The sequence below is a fragment of the Lemur catta genome, chromosome 21 (assembly GCF_020740605.2).
Source record: "Lemur catta isolate mLemCat1 chromosome 21, mLemCat1.pri, whole genome shotgun sequence".
Classification (NCBI taxonomy): domain Eukaryota; kingdom Metazoa; phylum Chordata; class Mammalia; order Primates; family Lemuridae; genus Lemur; species Lemur catta.
In genome coordinates, this window is record NC_059148.1 from 8,172,092 (window position 1) to 8,188,077 (window position 15,986).

Consider the following 15,986-nt stretch of genomic DNA (forward strand, 5'->3'; position numbering starts at 1 on the left):
AAATGGGGAAAATTTGGAAGCCTTTCCTCTAACATCTGGAACAAGACAAGGATGTCCACTTTCACTATTTTTATTCAAAATAATATTGGAAATCTTGGCCAGAGTAATTAGGCAACAGAAAGAAATAAAGGGCCGGGCGCGGTGGCTCACGCCTGTAATCCTAGCACTCTGGGAGGCTGAGGCGGGTGAATCATTTGAGCTCAGGAGTTCGAGACCAGACTGAGCAAGAGTGAGACCCCATCTCTACTAAAAATAGAAAGAAATTATATGGACAGCTAAAAATATATGTAGAAAAAATTAGCTGAGCATGGTGGCGAATGCCTGTAGTCCCAGCTACTTGGGAGGCTGAGGCAGGAGGATTGCTTGAACCCAGGAGTTTAAGGTTGCTGTGAGCTATGCTGACGCCATGGCACTCACTCTAGCCTGGGCAACAGAGTGAGACTCTGTCTCAAAACGAACAAACAAACAAACAAAAAAAAACCAGAAAGAAATAAAGGGCACCCAAATTGTAAGGAGGAAGTCACGTTGTCCCTGTTCACAAATGGCATGATCTTACATAAAGAAATCCCTAAACACTCCACCAGAAAACCATTTGAACTGATAAACAAGTTCAGTAAAGCTGTAGAATAAAAACAAAAAACAACATAAACCATCAGTGATGTTTTTATATTTTAATAGCAAACTATCAAAAAAGATATCAAGAAAGCAATTTAGTTTCCAATAACTACAAAGAAACCCCCAAATACCTGGAATGAATTTAACCAAGGAGCTGAACAATCTCCACAGTCAAAACTTTAAACCACTTATAAAAAATATTGAAAAGGACCTATGTTCATGGATTGGAAGAATTAATATTTTTTAAACATTCATGTTACCCAGAGTAATCTACAGACTCAATGCAGTCACTGTAAAAATACCAATAACTTTCTTCCCAGAGATAAAACAAAAAGTCCTCAAGGGAGAAGCTGGTGGGGCTGGAGGAACTTATGCAGCCGGAGACGGGTGAGTGTGGCCCAGGCTTGGACCGAGATATTTGTAGAGCAATTGAATTGTTGGAAAAACTGCAAAGGGGTGGAGACGTACCACCAGAGAAACTTCAGGCTTTACAAGTCCTTCGAAGTGAGTTCTGCGATGCTGTGAGAGGCAGATGCACACGTCTCGAGACCGTGGACGGCAGCAGCCCTGCAGGGAGAGCTGACGCAAAGGCTCATGTGGCTGCATTTGCTGCCAGCGAAGGACATTCTCATCCTGAGTTGCTGAGCTACCAAAAACAGAAGGCGGCCTTGGATCCAATATTATGGGAGGCGAAGAACAAAAACTCTCCTGTCTATATATCTCGAATAATTCCAGGTGCAATTGCTGACAGACGTGGGAGACTCAAACGAGGAGGTCAACTCCTTTCTGCTAATGGAGTGAGCGTGGAAGGAGGAAGAGCATGAAAAAGCTGGAGAATAGCTGAAAGCCGCTCGAGGGAAGGTTAAATTCGTTGTTCAACATACACCCAGTCTTGGAAGAAACGGAGTCACGCTTTGAAAAAGTTAGATCAGCCAAACCCAGGCAACAGACCTAATAAGGTTCAAAACTTGATACTCCATTTTGCTTCTTAGCTAGAGAAGTTTTACTTGTCACCTACTGAGGGCCGCAATGCCCAGGATTGTGAAAAACAGAAACTTCCCATGAAATTCTCCTTTCTGTTTTTATAAATGCCTATTTTCACAACACTTACAGTTCCAGAGATGCATATACTTTTTTTCCGATGAGAAAAAGTCAAAGGTGATGAGGGGAATTCTGTCCTGCTGTTTTTATAGGCCTTTTTCAAAGACAGATTTTGTCATAAACTTGTTACAGATTTTTCGAAATGCTTTTTATATATTTTTTAGGGTTCTAATAAGGTCTAAATTTTTATTAACCTGATCCCCAAAATAAACAAAAACAAAGCAAAACCCAAAAGACCAAAAACTGGGAAAGTAGTTCTCTCACAAGTTATTCATCCTACTAGCAGATTATTCATCTTCTTTTTTTACTTTGGTTGCATGAATTTGGGTGCTTATTTATTTATTTATTTATTTATTTCAGGATATCATGAGGGTAAACATTTTGGTTACATTTTATGTCTTTGCCTCACCCAAGCAAGGATTAGAGACTTGCCCTTCCCCTCTACACTGCTCACTGTGTCCATTAGTTGTGAGTTTACCCCCCTCAACCCTCTTATCCCTGGAGAATATTACTACCGTGTGAGCACCATAGTGTTGATCAGTTAGTGCCAATTTGATGGCGAGTACATGTGAAGCCTATTCTTCCTATCTTGTGACACCTCACTTCGGATAATGGGCTCAAGCTCTATCCAGGAATATATAAGAGGTGCTAGATCACCATTGTTTCTTATCATTGAGTAGCATTCCATTGTATACATATACCAAATTTTAATAATGCACTCATGAATTGACAGGCAGCTGGGTTGTTTCCACATCCTTGCAATACTGAATTGTGCTGCCATAAACATTTGGGTGCAGATGTCTTTATTATAGAATGTCTTTTGCTCTTTTGGGTAGATGCCTGATAGTGCTATTGCTGGATCAAATGATATTTCTATTTTTAGTTCTTTGAGGTATCTCCAAATTCTTTTCCACAGAGGTTGCGCTAATTTGCAGTCCCAGCTTTTTATTTTATTTTTATTTTATTATTATTATTTTTTTTTGAGACAGAGTCTCGCTCTGTTGCCCGGGCTAGAGCGAGTGCCGTGGCGTCAGCCTAGCTCACAGCAACCTCAAACTCCTGGGCTTAAGCGATCCTCCTGCCTCAGCCTCCCAAGTAGCTGGGACTACAGGCGTGCGCCACCATGCCCAGCTAATTTTTTCTATATATATTTTTAGTTGGCCAGATAATTTCTTTCTATTTTTAGTAGAGACGGGGTCTCGCTCTTGCTCAGGCTGGTCTCGAACTCCTGAGCTCCAGCGATCCGCCCGCCTCGGCCTCCCAGAGTGCTGGGATTACAGGCGTGAGCCACTGCGCCCGGCCCCAGCTTTTTAAATACTAAAATGTACTTTTACATTCTTAATCTTTTTTTGAGGAAAAAATGTTTTTTTCATTTGGCTGCTTATTGAAAAGTAAGAGTTCTCTAGTTCCTTTTTCTTTTTTTTGGTTAGTCGATTTTTTTTTAAACCTATGAAATTTCTTTAGTTTTCCAAGAAATTAAATGTAACAGTCTCACCTACAGCAGCTCGTTACATTGTCAATGTTAACGTGGCTGCTGCATTTTGCACTTTGAACACACAAACACACACACACTCAATGGTAAATCATAACTCAGCACAGTGGAAGTTTTTTACTTTTAAATGTAATGTTTAATGAATATGCATTTATACTGATTTATAAGTTTTTAAACACAGAGACAATCATTGCTAAAATATGTATTCTTAATATTTGAGTATTGAGGCAAGAGGACGTAATTTGGTTGTTAGCATTATCCTTTTCTATTTATATTCCATATACCATAAATTTTACATATAAAACAGGGTCAGATTTCATCTTTTGCAAAATTTTTAATGCCATTATTCATTTTAATTTAAATATAAAGTATTTCTTATATTTTGGTCCTTTCATTCCTAGAGATGAACTAATTATTTTGTGGTGGGAAACAGCAGAAGGAAGTAATACCTTTAACCTTACTAGTCTCAAGTGTTACATATTCTTTCTAGCTCAGTTTAAAGAATTGATTTTTTTTCTTTTTTTTTTCCTATTTTTGACTGAAATTGAAGTGCAATAAAGAATTGATTTTAAATAGGAAGAAAGGATATATTTAAGATATACAGAGATTATATGAGGTGAGTATTCATAAGAATCTGTAGATTCTGTCAAAATGGGTAAGAACGCATGTTAAAATGGTTGGATTTGGAGACGCAGTTTTTGTTTATGTTTCAAATATAATGATGGGAATTTTGAGAGCTACTTTACTTCATTCATCCACTGGATGTCACTGTTACACTGGCAGGCAGCGTCGGCGTCTGCCTGGGACCGAGGGCTTCCGAAGGCTGAAATTAGGGTTGAGGTTCATTTTCAGTTACAACTTACAGGAACATTTGTAGTTTTTAAAAAATTTTAAGTGACAGATACTAAAAAGAAGACAATGGATTGAAATATATAAGGAATGTGGCATTATTATTGACCCTGTGTAAAGAAGTGGGCATTTTGTCATATTCCTTCAGGAAGAATAGAAATGTATACCCTTTTCTGCGTGTTTATGAGCATTGTGAGTCTTAGAAGATTATTCCAGTTTTCAATGATTTTTCAGATTAAAAGTCGATCAGCACTGTTATTTATCATTTAGGGATCGCACCCTGGGTTGCGTGGTTGAATGTGTCTTTAATCCACTCCAAAATGTGCTTGTTATTGACAGGATCATGTTGTTAAATTGTATATTTTCAAAATCAATTAATGTTTTTAAAATGTAGTAGACCAAAGTAGTATAGAAGAAGTACAGACTTAATTAATTGTATAATTATTAGAGGTATTTGCTGTAGAGCTTTATATATTAAAGAGAGTTATTGGTACATATACAAACAGTAATATTATTATTATGCTAGAATTCTTGCATGACAGAGTAAGTAAACTCTAAAGAAATCTTGTTTTAGTATAGCTACAGCTGCAGTAGCTTTTAAGGACATACCAGCATTTCATTATAACTTATAGCTTCCTAGTTCAGTGTCTCAGCTGTTTCAGAACTTTCAGCCAAATTAAGTCTTTTTTGGTGTTGCAATTTAGTAAGTTGAGTAAGCTATTTTTTTTCCTTCTACAGTAATCCACAATCTGTTCTTTGTGTGAGTTTGCACCTATTTATAATTCTTAATATAAGGATAGTTTAAAGGAGCCAAATGCAGTAGTTCTGCTTGCTGCTGTTGAGCATGAATAGCAGCAGTTTTTTTTCATTACTGCAGTTTTTAGAGTGGATCCCAGAATTTTAAATCTTGACCATAAAAAAAAATTCAATCATTCAGTGGCAAGATGTATAGTAGTGGCCCAGTATAGTAAGGAAATGAAGGGAATCTTCATCTTATGAATGGGTGACTCGTGAATAAAATTAGGCACACAGTAAGTATATGATAGGTATTTGATTTATAAATTATAAACAATTTCCATATATTTTCTTGGTATTTCAAAATGGTTAACTTAGTGGTTCTCAGACTTAGGTAGGTATTGGAATACCTTGCGGAACTTTAAAAAATATTGTTACCTGAGTCTCATCTCATAACAACTAAATTAGAATCACTCTTTTTTTTTTTTTTAAAGCTTCCCAAGTAGTTCTAATGGAGACCCAAGGCCGAGAACCACTAGTTTTCCCCATTATAAAATGATCTGATTACACTGGACTCTTTGGAAGTATCAGAATAGAATAATTCAAATTATAGCTGCTTAATAGGTGATTATATTTCTTAGTAATTTCATTAGGAATCAAAGGTAGCTGGCATACCTTATTTGGGAAATAATTACAGTCTACCTTTTTTTTTTTCTTTTTAAAATATCTACCAGTAATCTAAATGTAAACTTTTAAGGTTTTTCATCATTCTGTCCTCTTTGCCTTTAAAACCTACAAAAATAAAATGTTATTATTTGAGAAAATATGTTTAAAAATTGCATATGAGGAATATTGTCACTGATAATTATGTGCTGTCCTAATGTGGCCACTTTATCCATTAGTATAATACTAGATTATAGCAGCCTAGTTCTTTAGGATTTGATGGATGTGTGTGTGTGCTTTTTTAATCTTTGTCCTCCTAAGTATTTTTGCTCAAGTACTTAAGTAATTTGGCCCAAGCACTTTGTTTACAATTAAAATGGATATTATAGCATTTAATAGAAGAAATGGTTATAGCTTACCTGAAAAGAATGTCAGCATGCTTTGGTGCAGACTTAAAAGAATCCATGTTGTGAATATTTTATAATGTGGAATGATCATTGAAATATCAAGGACTCTAGTAATTGCGTTTCCTGAATAAATGTATATTCATGAATTTTTTAACTTACGTTTTATTGTCTCCTCTGCCAACAGTATGGTTTCATAGTTTTTATTGTCTAAAATTCACTAGCAGTGTTTCTTCAAAGGTTGTTGTAGTTATGGTTAAACAGTGGAAAAAAAACAAATGACTTGCTTCATCACTGATTTTCAAGAACTTTCAAACTAATTTGCATCTGTTTTTTAAAAACACTGGCATATGTTATGCTTCTACTTTTTTAGTTTGTGATAAATATATCCAAAATGGATGTAAGGTAACATTTTTCAATACATGACTTCATTTATCAATTTAATATATTGATGTATATAATATATTGATGTAACTACCCAATAGATATGTCTCTTAAAGCTTTTTATAAAGTTACTTTTACATAAGGTGAAAGCATAATTCATGGTGATGGCTGAAATGCGACTTTGAAGTTCTGTATTCGCTTTGTCTTTCATAAAATTTAAAGAAAACACAGCAAAAAAAAAAAAATACACAAAACAAAAAGCCCTAAAATCTGTATGTGTATTAGTCCATTTTGTGCTGTTATAAAGGAATACCTGAAACTCAGTAATTTATAAAGAAGAGATTTATTCAGCTCGTGGTTCTGCAGCCTGTACAAGAAGCATCAAGTCAGCATTTGCTTCTGGTGAGGGCTTCAGGCAGCTTCCGACCAGGGAGGGCGGTGACGGGGGAGCAGGCGTGTCACAGTGTCACATGGTGACAGAGGGAGCAAGAGGGGGAAGAGGTGGTGTCAGGCTCTTTAAACTACCAGCTCCTCCGTGAACTAATAACGTGAGGACTCCCTCATTGTTACAGGGACAGCACCAACCCATTCATGAGAGATCGGCCCCCATGACCTGAATACCTCCTACCAGGCCCCACATTCAACACTTAGGATCAAATTCCAACATGGGATTTGGAGGGGCCCAACATCCAAATTACATCAGTATGGAAATAAAAAGGACCGTAAATACCCAAAGCAATTTTGAGCAATAGAACAACCATGGAAACATCACACTACTTGGCTTTAATATATACTACCCTACAAAGATACCATAACCAAAACATGGTACTGGCACAAAACCAGACACAGAGACCAATGGAACATGATAAAGTACACAGAGAAAAAAAATCCACACACCTAGAGCCAACTGATTTTTGACAAAGGCACCAAGAACACACATTAGGAAAAGGACAGTCTCTTCAATAAATGGTGCTGGGAAAATTGGATAGCCACATGCAGAAGAATGACACTAGACTCCTGTCACTCACCATATACAAAAATCAACTTCAAATGAACTGAAGTCTTAAATATAAGACCCAACACAAGAAAACTACTAAATGAAAACATAGGGCAAACACTTCATGAAACCGGGCCAAAATTTTTTGGATAAGACTTCAAAAGCACAGGCAACAAAAGGAAAAAGAGATAAACATGATTAAATAAAACTAAAAAGCTTCCGCACAGCAAAGAAACATTCAACAGAGATAGGGGACTCCCTACAGAAAGAGAGAAAATACTTGCCAACTATGCATCTGACAATGGGTTACTACTGAGAACATATCAGGCACTAAAAAACTCAATAGCCAAAAAGCAAATAACCCAATAAAAAATGGGCAAAAGATCTACACAGATATTTCTCAAAAGAAAACCTACAAATGAATACCATATGAAAAATAGTATGAAATATGAAAAAATCCTCAATATCATTAACCATCAGGAAAATGTAAATCAAAACCACAATGAGATCCCATCTCAGGCTAATTACAGTGAATAATATCAAAAAACAAACAAATGCTTGCATGGATGTAGAGAAAGGGGAATGCTTTGGTGGGAATGTGCATTAGTGTAACGATTATGGAAAACAGTATGGAGATTCCTCAAAAAATTAAAAATGCAACAAATACAAAAATGACAATCAAAAATAGCAATCCCACTACGGGGTACATATTCAAAGCAAATTAAATCAGTCTGTCAGTGAGACATCTGCACTCACATGTTTACTGCAGCACTGTCCGCAATAGCCGAGATACAGAATCAACCTAAGCGTCCACCATAAGCCTAACGGGTAGAGAAAATGTGGTGTACATGCACAGCCTGATGCCACTCAGCCATAAGAAAGAATAAAATCCTGTCATTTGTGGAAACATGGCTGAACCTGGAGGACGTTATGTTAAGTGAAACACACCAGGCACAGATAGACAAACACCGCGTGATCTCACTCACGTAGAACCTAAAAAAGTTATCTCATGGAAGTAGAAAGTGGAATACTGGTTACCAAGGCTGGGGAGGCGGGTGGGGATGGGGAGACATTGGTCAGGAGGAATAAATTCTGGTGTTCCATTGCACAGTAGGGTGACAGTAGTTAAAAACAATGCATGGTATTTCTCAAATAGCTAGAACGGAGGAGTTTGAATGTTATTAATATCACCACAAAGAAATAATAAATGTACAAGGTAAAAGATATGCTAAATATCCCAATATGATCATTACATACATAATATATACATGTATCAAAATGTCTCACTATACCCCCTAAATATGTACATTATGTGTCAAAACTTCTTAAAAAGAGAAATAGATATAAATAATGCTAAAATTCATATGGAACCACAAAAGGCCCTGAATAGCCAAAGCAATCCTGAGAAATATGGACGAAGTTGGAAGCATCACACTCGCTGATTTCAGTTTACATTTCAAAGCTACAGGAATCCAAATAATATGGTACTGGAAAAACAGAAACATAGACCAATGGACGGAAAAAGGGAGCCAAAAAATAATCCCAGACACGCACACACACACACACACACACACACACACACACAACTCATTTTTGAAAAGGGTACCAAAAAGACACAGTGAAGAAGAAAAAGTTTAATAAATGGCTTTGAGAAAACTGGACATCCACATGTGCAAGAATGAAATAGGACCCTTATATTACACAATACACAAAAATCAACTCAAAATGGATTGAAGACCTAAACACACCATCTGAAACAAGGGAAAACAGGGAGAACGTATATTCAGCAACGTGAATCTACGCTCCCAGGTTGCGAAATAAAGAAAGAGAGAGGATATGACAGGAGAGAAGTGAGGGCGGGAGAGATGGAAGGAAGGAAAGAGGGAAGGAGGGAAGGAAGGAAGGAGGGAAGGAAGGGAGGAGGGAAGGAAGGGAGGAAGGAAGGAAGGAAACATTGGGGAATGATCTCACTAACGGTGGTTTGTCGATGGTTTTGTTTGTTGATGGGACACCAAAATCGCTGGCAACCAAGGCAGAAATAAACACGTGGGACGACATCACACTGAAAGCTTCTACACAGCAAAGGAAACAATCAGCCAGATGCCTAGGCATCCTACAGATGCCCAGAAAATACTTGGGAAACTTATATCTGATAAGAAATTATTATAAAAAATATCCCAGAAACTAACACTATTAAGTAGTAAAAAAAAAAAAGAAAACTCACAAAAACAAAAAACAAACAAACAAAAAACCCTAAGTGACAAACAACCTGAATAGATATTTATCCTAAAAAGATATAAAACTGGCCAACAGGTAAAAGCAAAGGTGCTCAACGCCCTGATCATCAATCCAAACCACAAGGAGCTCTCGCTTCACGACTGCCAGGGCGGCTGCTGTCCAATATACAGAAATAACAAGTGATGACAAGTGACAATACCTTCTGCACGAGGTGGCATCTGAAGGCGGTGCCGCGCGTCTCCCGGATGCGGGAAGAAGATCACGTCGTTGCCCTTAACGTCGCAGCGCGGAAGGAGGACCGTCCCCAGGGCGGCGGGCGGGGCAGGGGTCCGCTCGCTGGCGGCGCAGACTCGGCCCGGCCGCCGGGACTCCGCGGAGCTCAGCGCGGCCGCCCGCACTCGCCGGGCCCCTGGGCCCCAGCACGGCCGCACCTGGGGGCTCCCGGGTCCCTGCTCCCGGCCCGGCCCGGCCCACTGCGCTCCGTGCCAAGGACGCTCTGCGCGCCCCCTAATTTTGTTTTTTAAAGTCACAGAAATAAACAATGCTGAAATTCTTGGGGAACCACAAAAGGCCCCGTGCACACAGTGCAATACTCTCCAATATAAACCGACTGGGAGGCCGCAGCACAGAACAGGACTTCCGTGAATATGTGTTGAATAAATGATCAAAACATTTGCACACACAGAAGAAAAAATTATATTTTCTTACAGAAAGAGTTGGTGGAAATGCAACGTGTTAGTGAAAATGTGTTTTATGCTAATCACGAGAGCATGGAGCGTATGCGTACTTGCTATTAGACACGAGCAACACGTCGCTGAACAGAAAGAGGTGCCGTTTCTGCCTCCTCCAGCCTTTGAGTTCCACGTGGTCACGAATCAGCAGCGTGTGGCCGGCGGCCTCCAGTGATGTGATTTCCTCATCAAGGGTGTCCTCCGCAGGACACAGCTTCTCCTGCAACACCCTAAACACGACAGCACTAGTCAGTGGTCAAATATGTGACAGCGCTTTATGCCAAATTGCAAGGGTGACAAAATCTACAAATTATACTTGATCTACCGCTACTGGCGGGAGCCACATGGAAGAAGAACAGGCAGCCCATAGGAGCAAACACCAGCCCTCGGGGGACAGCCAGCAAAGAAAGGGGGACCTCAATACCCCAATCTCAAGTAACTGAATGCAGCCACACACTTGGGCTCAGAAGCAGAGTCTTCCCCAGAGCCCCAGTAAGGAGCGCAGCTCCTCACACCTCCACCAGCCTTCTGGGGTCCCCTCGGCAGAGGACCCAGTCAAGCCCACCTGAAATTCTGGCCTACAAAACTGTACCATAAATTCCTATTGTTCTAAACCACTAAGTTTGCAGTGATTTGTTATAGCTGCATAAAAACCAAATACGGATTCTGGTCCCCGGCAGTGGGGGCTGCTGTAATAGACACCTAAAAACACACAGGAGGCTTCGGAATCAGCAGTGAGTGGATGTTGGAAGAATTTGGAGAAGCATGATAGAAAAAAAAGCCCAGATTGTCTTGAAAAGACTGTTAGGAAAATATGCACATTAAAGACTGAGACTGTGGGCGCAGAAGGCGCTGAGGGGCAGTGTGGGGAAGGCCTAACTTGCCTTAGCACATGCCGAAATCATGGCAAACAAACAGTGGAAAGAAATGCGAATTTTATGGCCGGGTGTGATGGTTCATGCCTGAAATCTCCACACTTTGGGAGGCCAAGCTAAGAGAGTGACTTGCACCAGGACTTTGAGGCCAACCTGGACAACACGTTTCTGCAAAAGAATAGAAAAAATTAGCCAGGCATGGTGGCATGTGCTTATAGTCCCAGCTACTCTGGAGGCAAAGGCAGGAGGATCACTTGAGTCCAGGAGGTTTTGGTGGCAGTGATCTATGTGACACCACTGCACTCTAGCCTAGGTGACAGAATGAGACCCTGCCTCAAGATAAATAAATAAATATAAATAAAAGAAATATGGATTTTTTTTTTTTTGAGACAGAGTCTGGCTCTGTTACCCGGGCTGGAGTGCCGTGGCGTCAGCCCAGCTCACAGCAACCTCAAACTCCTGGGCTTAGGCGATCCTCCTGCCTCAGCCTCTCAAGTAGGTGGGACTACAGGCATGCGCCACCATACCCAGCTAACTTTTTCTACATATATTTTTAGTTGTCCAGATAATTTCTTTCTATTTTTAGTATTGACGAGGTCTCGCTCTTGCTCAGGCTGGTCTCAAACTCCTGCCCTGGAGCGATCCTCCTGCCTCGGCCTCTCAGAGTGCTAGGATGACAGGCGTGAGCCACCATGCCCTGCCAGAAATATGGATTTTTAAAGGCACTGGTGGTAGGGGTTCAGAAGAAATATGTTACTGGAAACTGGAAGAAGAGAGATCCTTGTTATAAGAGGGCAAAAATCTTAATGAAATTGTGTCCTATAGTTATGTGAAGCAGACTTTTTACAAGGTAAACTTGGATCTTTAGATGAAAAGATGTCCAGGTAAACAATTAAAAGAGTGGCTTTTATATCCTCACTGCTCACAGTAAAATGTGAGAGGAGAAGGATAATTGAGAGAAGAATCGTTAAACAAAAGAGAAGCAGAACTGGATGGTTTAGGAGCGTCTCAGCCTATCCACATGCAAAAGACGGCAAACTTCAGAGGCTACTTTAGGAAGTGTGGCCTAGAACAGAAGCCGAGTGTGCGGCAGGACAACCTGTTACTAAATCTTCGCAAAGATCAAAAGATGAGAGTATTCAGTCACAGAAAAGGCTGTTTGAGGAGATTAAGACTGTGGCTCACAGATCCCCTGGATCTAACCAGAGGCTCTCAAAGCTCCAGGGCATTGTCCCCTCAGCCATGTCAGCAGAAGACAAAAACACACAAGGGATTATCTCAGACAGACTGCTGGACCTGACTCCTATCTACTCAAGTAACACCACTAACAACCATGGGAGACCCACAAAGTTCTTGAGAATTTTTCTATCAGCAGAAATACTGTCAGACTGGACTGAGAAAGAAAGAAAGAGCAGAGAATAAAAGAAGGTTGTCAGAGCCCCAAATCCTATCGGCAGAAAACACACTGATAAAACTACTCAGTGGCAAACACATGCCACTTTCCATGGAAAGGTAAGGATGACACAGAAAGCAGTGACAAAAGTCCAGAGGGCAGAACCAAGGCCCAGAGGGTGGAGCCAGGGGCCCAGAGGGCTATGCTGGAAGTGTCCTTAGACATCCTGTCTTACAGGTGATATCACAATACATAATATGTCCTGTATGCACCATATATATCAAAAGACCATTTAAAAATTTAGACTACCCATGTCTCTAATCTAGCAAAATGTCCATGGCAGTAATAAAACAGAATGTAAACCTGGAAAAATAGTGTCTATTTATACGGTTATCATGAAACTTAAAATGAAGTCAGATAGCAAAAGCATTCTTAAACTCTAAAGTTGCCATAAATATTTGCTGCTAGGTAATTCTGATAAGAATGACAGATATGTCATCCTTAGAGAAAAGTTAACATTGGATTTTTGGAAAAAAAGTCACATTTCCCTAATGTTTTACACTTCTCTAAGAAGTGTATTTGTGTTTTCCTTGAATCACTTAATACTTACTCTACCTAAGCCACTGTGCTACACTCTGCAAGGAAAACTCAGATAAAATCTAATAGTTTTTACTCACCAAGCATTTAAAATCCAGTAAAGAAAATATGGAAATATTAACAAAGAGAAAGAAAGCCTAAAAAGAAACCAAAAAGAAATTCTGAAGCTGAAAATTACAATAACTGAAAAGAAAAATTCATTCATTCAAAGGCAGATTTGAGCAGGAAAAAGAAATAATCAGCAAATGTAAAGGACCATGGAAATGATTGAGGCTGAGAAATAGGAAAAGAAAAGATTGAAGTGAATGGAGCCTAAGGGCCACACGGAAGTGAAGCAACATATGCATTGTGGGAACCGCAGAGGGAGAGCGAACGAAAGAGGCAGAGAGAATATTTGAAGAAATAAATTCCCACTTTGATGAAAGACATGAAAATAAATGTCTAAGAAGCTCCACAAATTCCAAGTAAGATGAACTCAAAGAGACCAACACTGAGACCCACTATAATTGAACTTTCCAAAGTCAAAGAAAAAGAACCTGTAAAACACCAAGAGAGAAGTGACTCGTCACATGCCAAGAGATGCCCAGTAAGATCATGGGCAGAGTTCTCAGCAGAAACATTGATGTCTAGAAGGCAATCGGCCAATATATTCAAAGTGTTAAAAGAAAAAAAGCTGTCAACCAAGAATCCTACATTTGGCAAAGCTGTACTTGAAAAGTGAGGGGGAAATTTTCACATCCCCACATAAACAGAAGCTAAGGGAGTTTGTTGCCTCTAGACCTATCTTGCAAGAAATGCTTAAGGGAGTCCTGCAGGGTGAAATGAAAAGACACTGACAGTAACTCAGTGACATGAAAGGACACTGACAGTAACTCAGTGACATGAAAGGACACTGGCAGGCTATATGAAGAAATAAAGATCTCAATAAAGGTAACTTCATGGGCAACTGTAAAAACCAGTTTTTGTTGTATAGTGACTTATAATGGCACTCTTTGTTTTCTATGTGATTTGAGTCTAATACTTTTTAAAAAAACAATCCGCTGGTATTATTGTAACTTTAGTTAGTATCTCCAGATTTTGTTTTCTACATAATTTAAGAGACTAATGCATTTAAAATAGTAACAAGCGTATCTCAGAGACATTTTAGATTGGGTTTCAGACCACCACAATAAAGTGAATGTCACAATAAAGTGATTAACACAAAATTTTTGGTTTACCAGTGCATATAAAAGTTCTGTTTACACCTCTATGCTGTATTCTATTCAGTGTGCAATAGCATTATATCTAAAAGCACATGCACACTTCAATTACAAATACTTTTTTGCTAAAAAATGCTAAGGGCCAGTTGAGCCTTCAACAAGTTGTAAACGTTTTGCTGGTACACGGTCTTGCCTCAGTGTTGATGGCTGCTGACTGAGCAGGGTGCTGGCTCCTGAAAGTCAGGGCAGCTGTGGCAATTTCTTAAAAGAATGCAACAGTGAAGTTTGCCACATTGAGCAACTGTCTTTCAGGATAGATTTCTCTGTAGAATACGATGCTGTGTAATAGCATTTTACCCACAGTGGAGCTTCTCTCAAAATTGGAGTCAGTTGTCTCAAACCCTGCCACTGCTTTGTCAACTAAGTTTACGGAATATTCTAAATCCTTTGTTCTCATTTTAACAATGTTCAGGGCATCTTCACCAGGAGTAGATTCCATCTCAAGAAACCACCGCCTTTGCTCTTCTCTAAGAAACAACTTCTCATCCATTAAAGTTTTATCAAGAGATTGCAGCAATTCAGTCCCAGATTCAGGCTCCACTTCTAACTCTCATTGCCTTGCTGTTTCCACCACATCTGCCCTGACCTCCTGCGCCGAAGTGCTGAACCCCTCAAAGTCATCGTTCTGATGAGGCCTAAGACAGAAGTAAGGAACATGTTATTCGTCAATGGAGAAAAGGCAATCCTTGTTATAAAGTGGTAAAAAATTTGGCTAAATTGTGTTTCTATTTTAGTGTTTTGTGGAAGGTAGAAATTTCAAGTAATAGTATTGGATATTTAGCTGAGGAGATTTCTTAGCAAAGTGTTAAATGAGCAACTTGTTTCCTCCTGACTGCTTATAGTAAAATGCAGGAAGAGAGATAAGAATTGCTAAGCAAAATAAAACCACAACATAAAGATTTAGAAAATCTCATCCTGTGCATGTAAAAATATTGAGAAAGCATGCTCGGAAGAGAACACTGAAGGTGGGGCTGAGCGACCATTCAGTAAGGAGGTTAGTGTGGGTGTGAAATGTGGCCCTAATCAGAAATCTCAACAGAAGCCAAGAATAGAGATGGGATTATATTAAAGCACTGACAGCTGGGATTAAAGGAAACAGAGAAAAGGGGGTGAAGTGAAGAAAAATGATCAGACTTCTGAAGACTCTACAGGACTAGATTGTAGAGCTATTTGGCTGCACACATGGGCTGTTCTTCACGATGAGGGGGGATGACCCAGAACGTGTCCGTATGTCTACCAACATTCTATGCAAGGTTATTTATGTATTCTCTAAGCTGGAAGCTTTCCCTTCAGCTCTCCTCTTTTCTTTATAAGCCCTCATCAGAGTTGCTTCTCGAACTATCTTCTTGGCTTTTTCTAGCATGAACCTCAAAAATCTTTCAATCTCTACCCATTACGCAGTTCCAAAGCCACTTCCACATCTTAGGTATTTGCTATAGCATCATCCCACTCCTGGTACCAGTTATTGTCTTCAGCTGCTCAGGCTGCTATAACAGATTACCACAGACTGGGTGGCTTACACCAACTAACACTTCTCACCGTTCTGGAGGCCAGTAGTCTGAGACCAGGGTGCCAGTGGAGCCAGTGTCTTGCTGAGGGCCCTCGTCCTGGTTGTGTGCTCACGTGGCCTTCCTTCAGGGCATGCACAGAGGG

The 15,986-nt window shown here is 39.7% G+C and overlaps 1 pseudogene; it reads left to right on the forward strand.

The window, feature by feature from the left end:
• The first annotated feature begins 986 nt into the window (after positions 1 to 986).
• On the forward strand, positions 987 to 1,570 carry LOC123626218 (annotated as a pseudogene).
• The last annotated feature ends 14,416 nt before the right edge of the window (positions 1,571 to 15,986 follow it).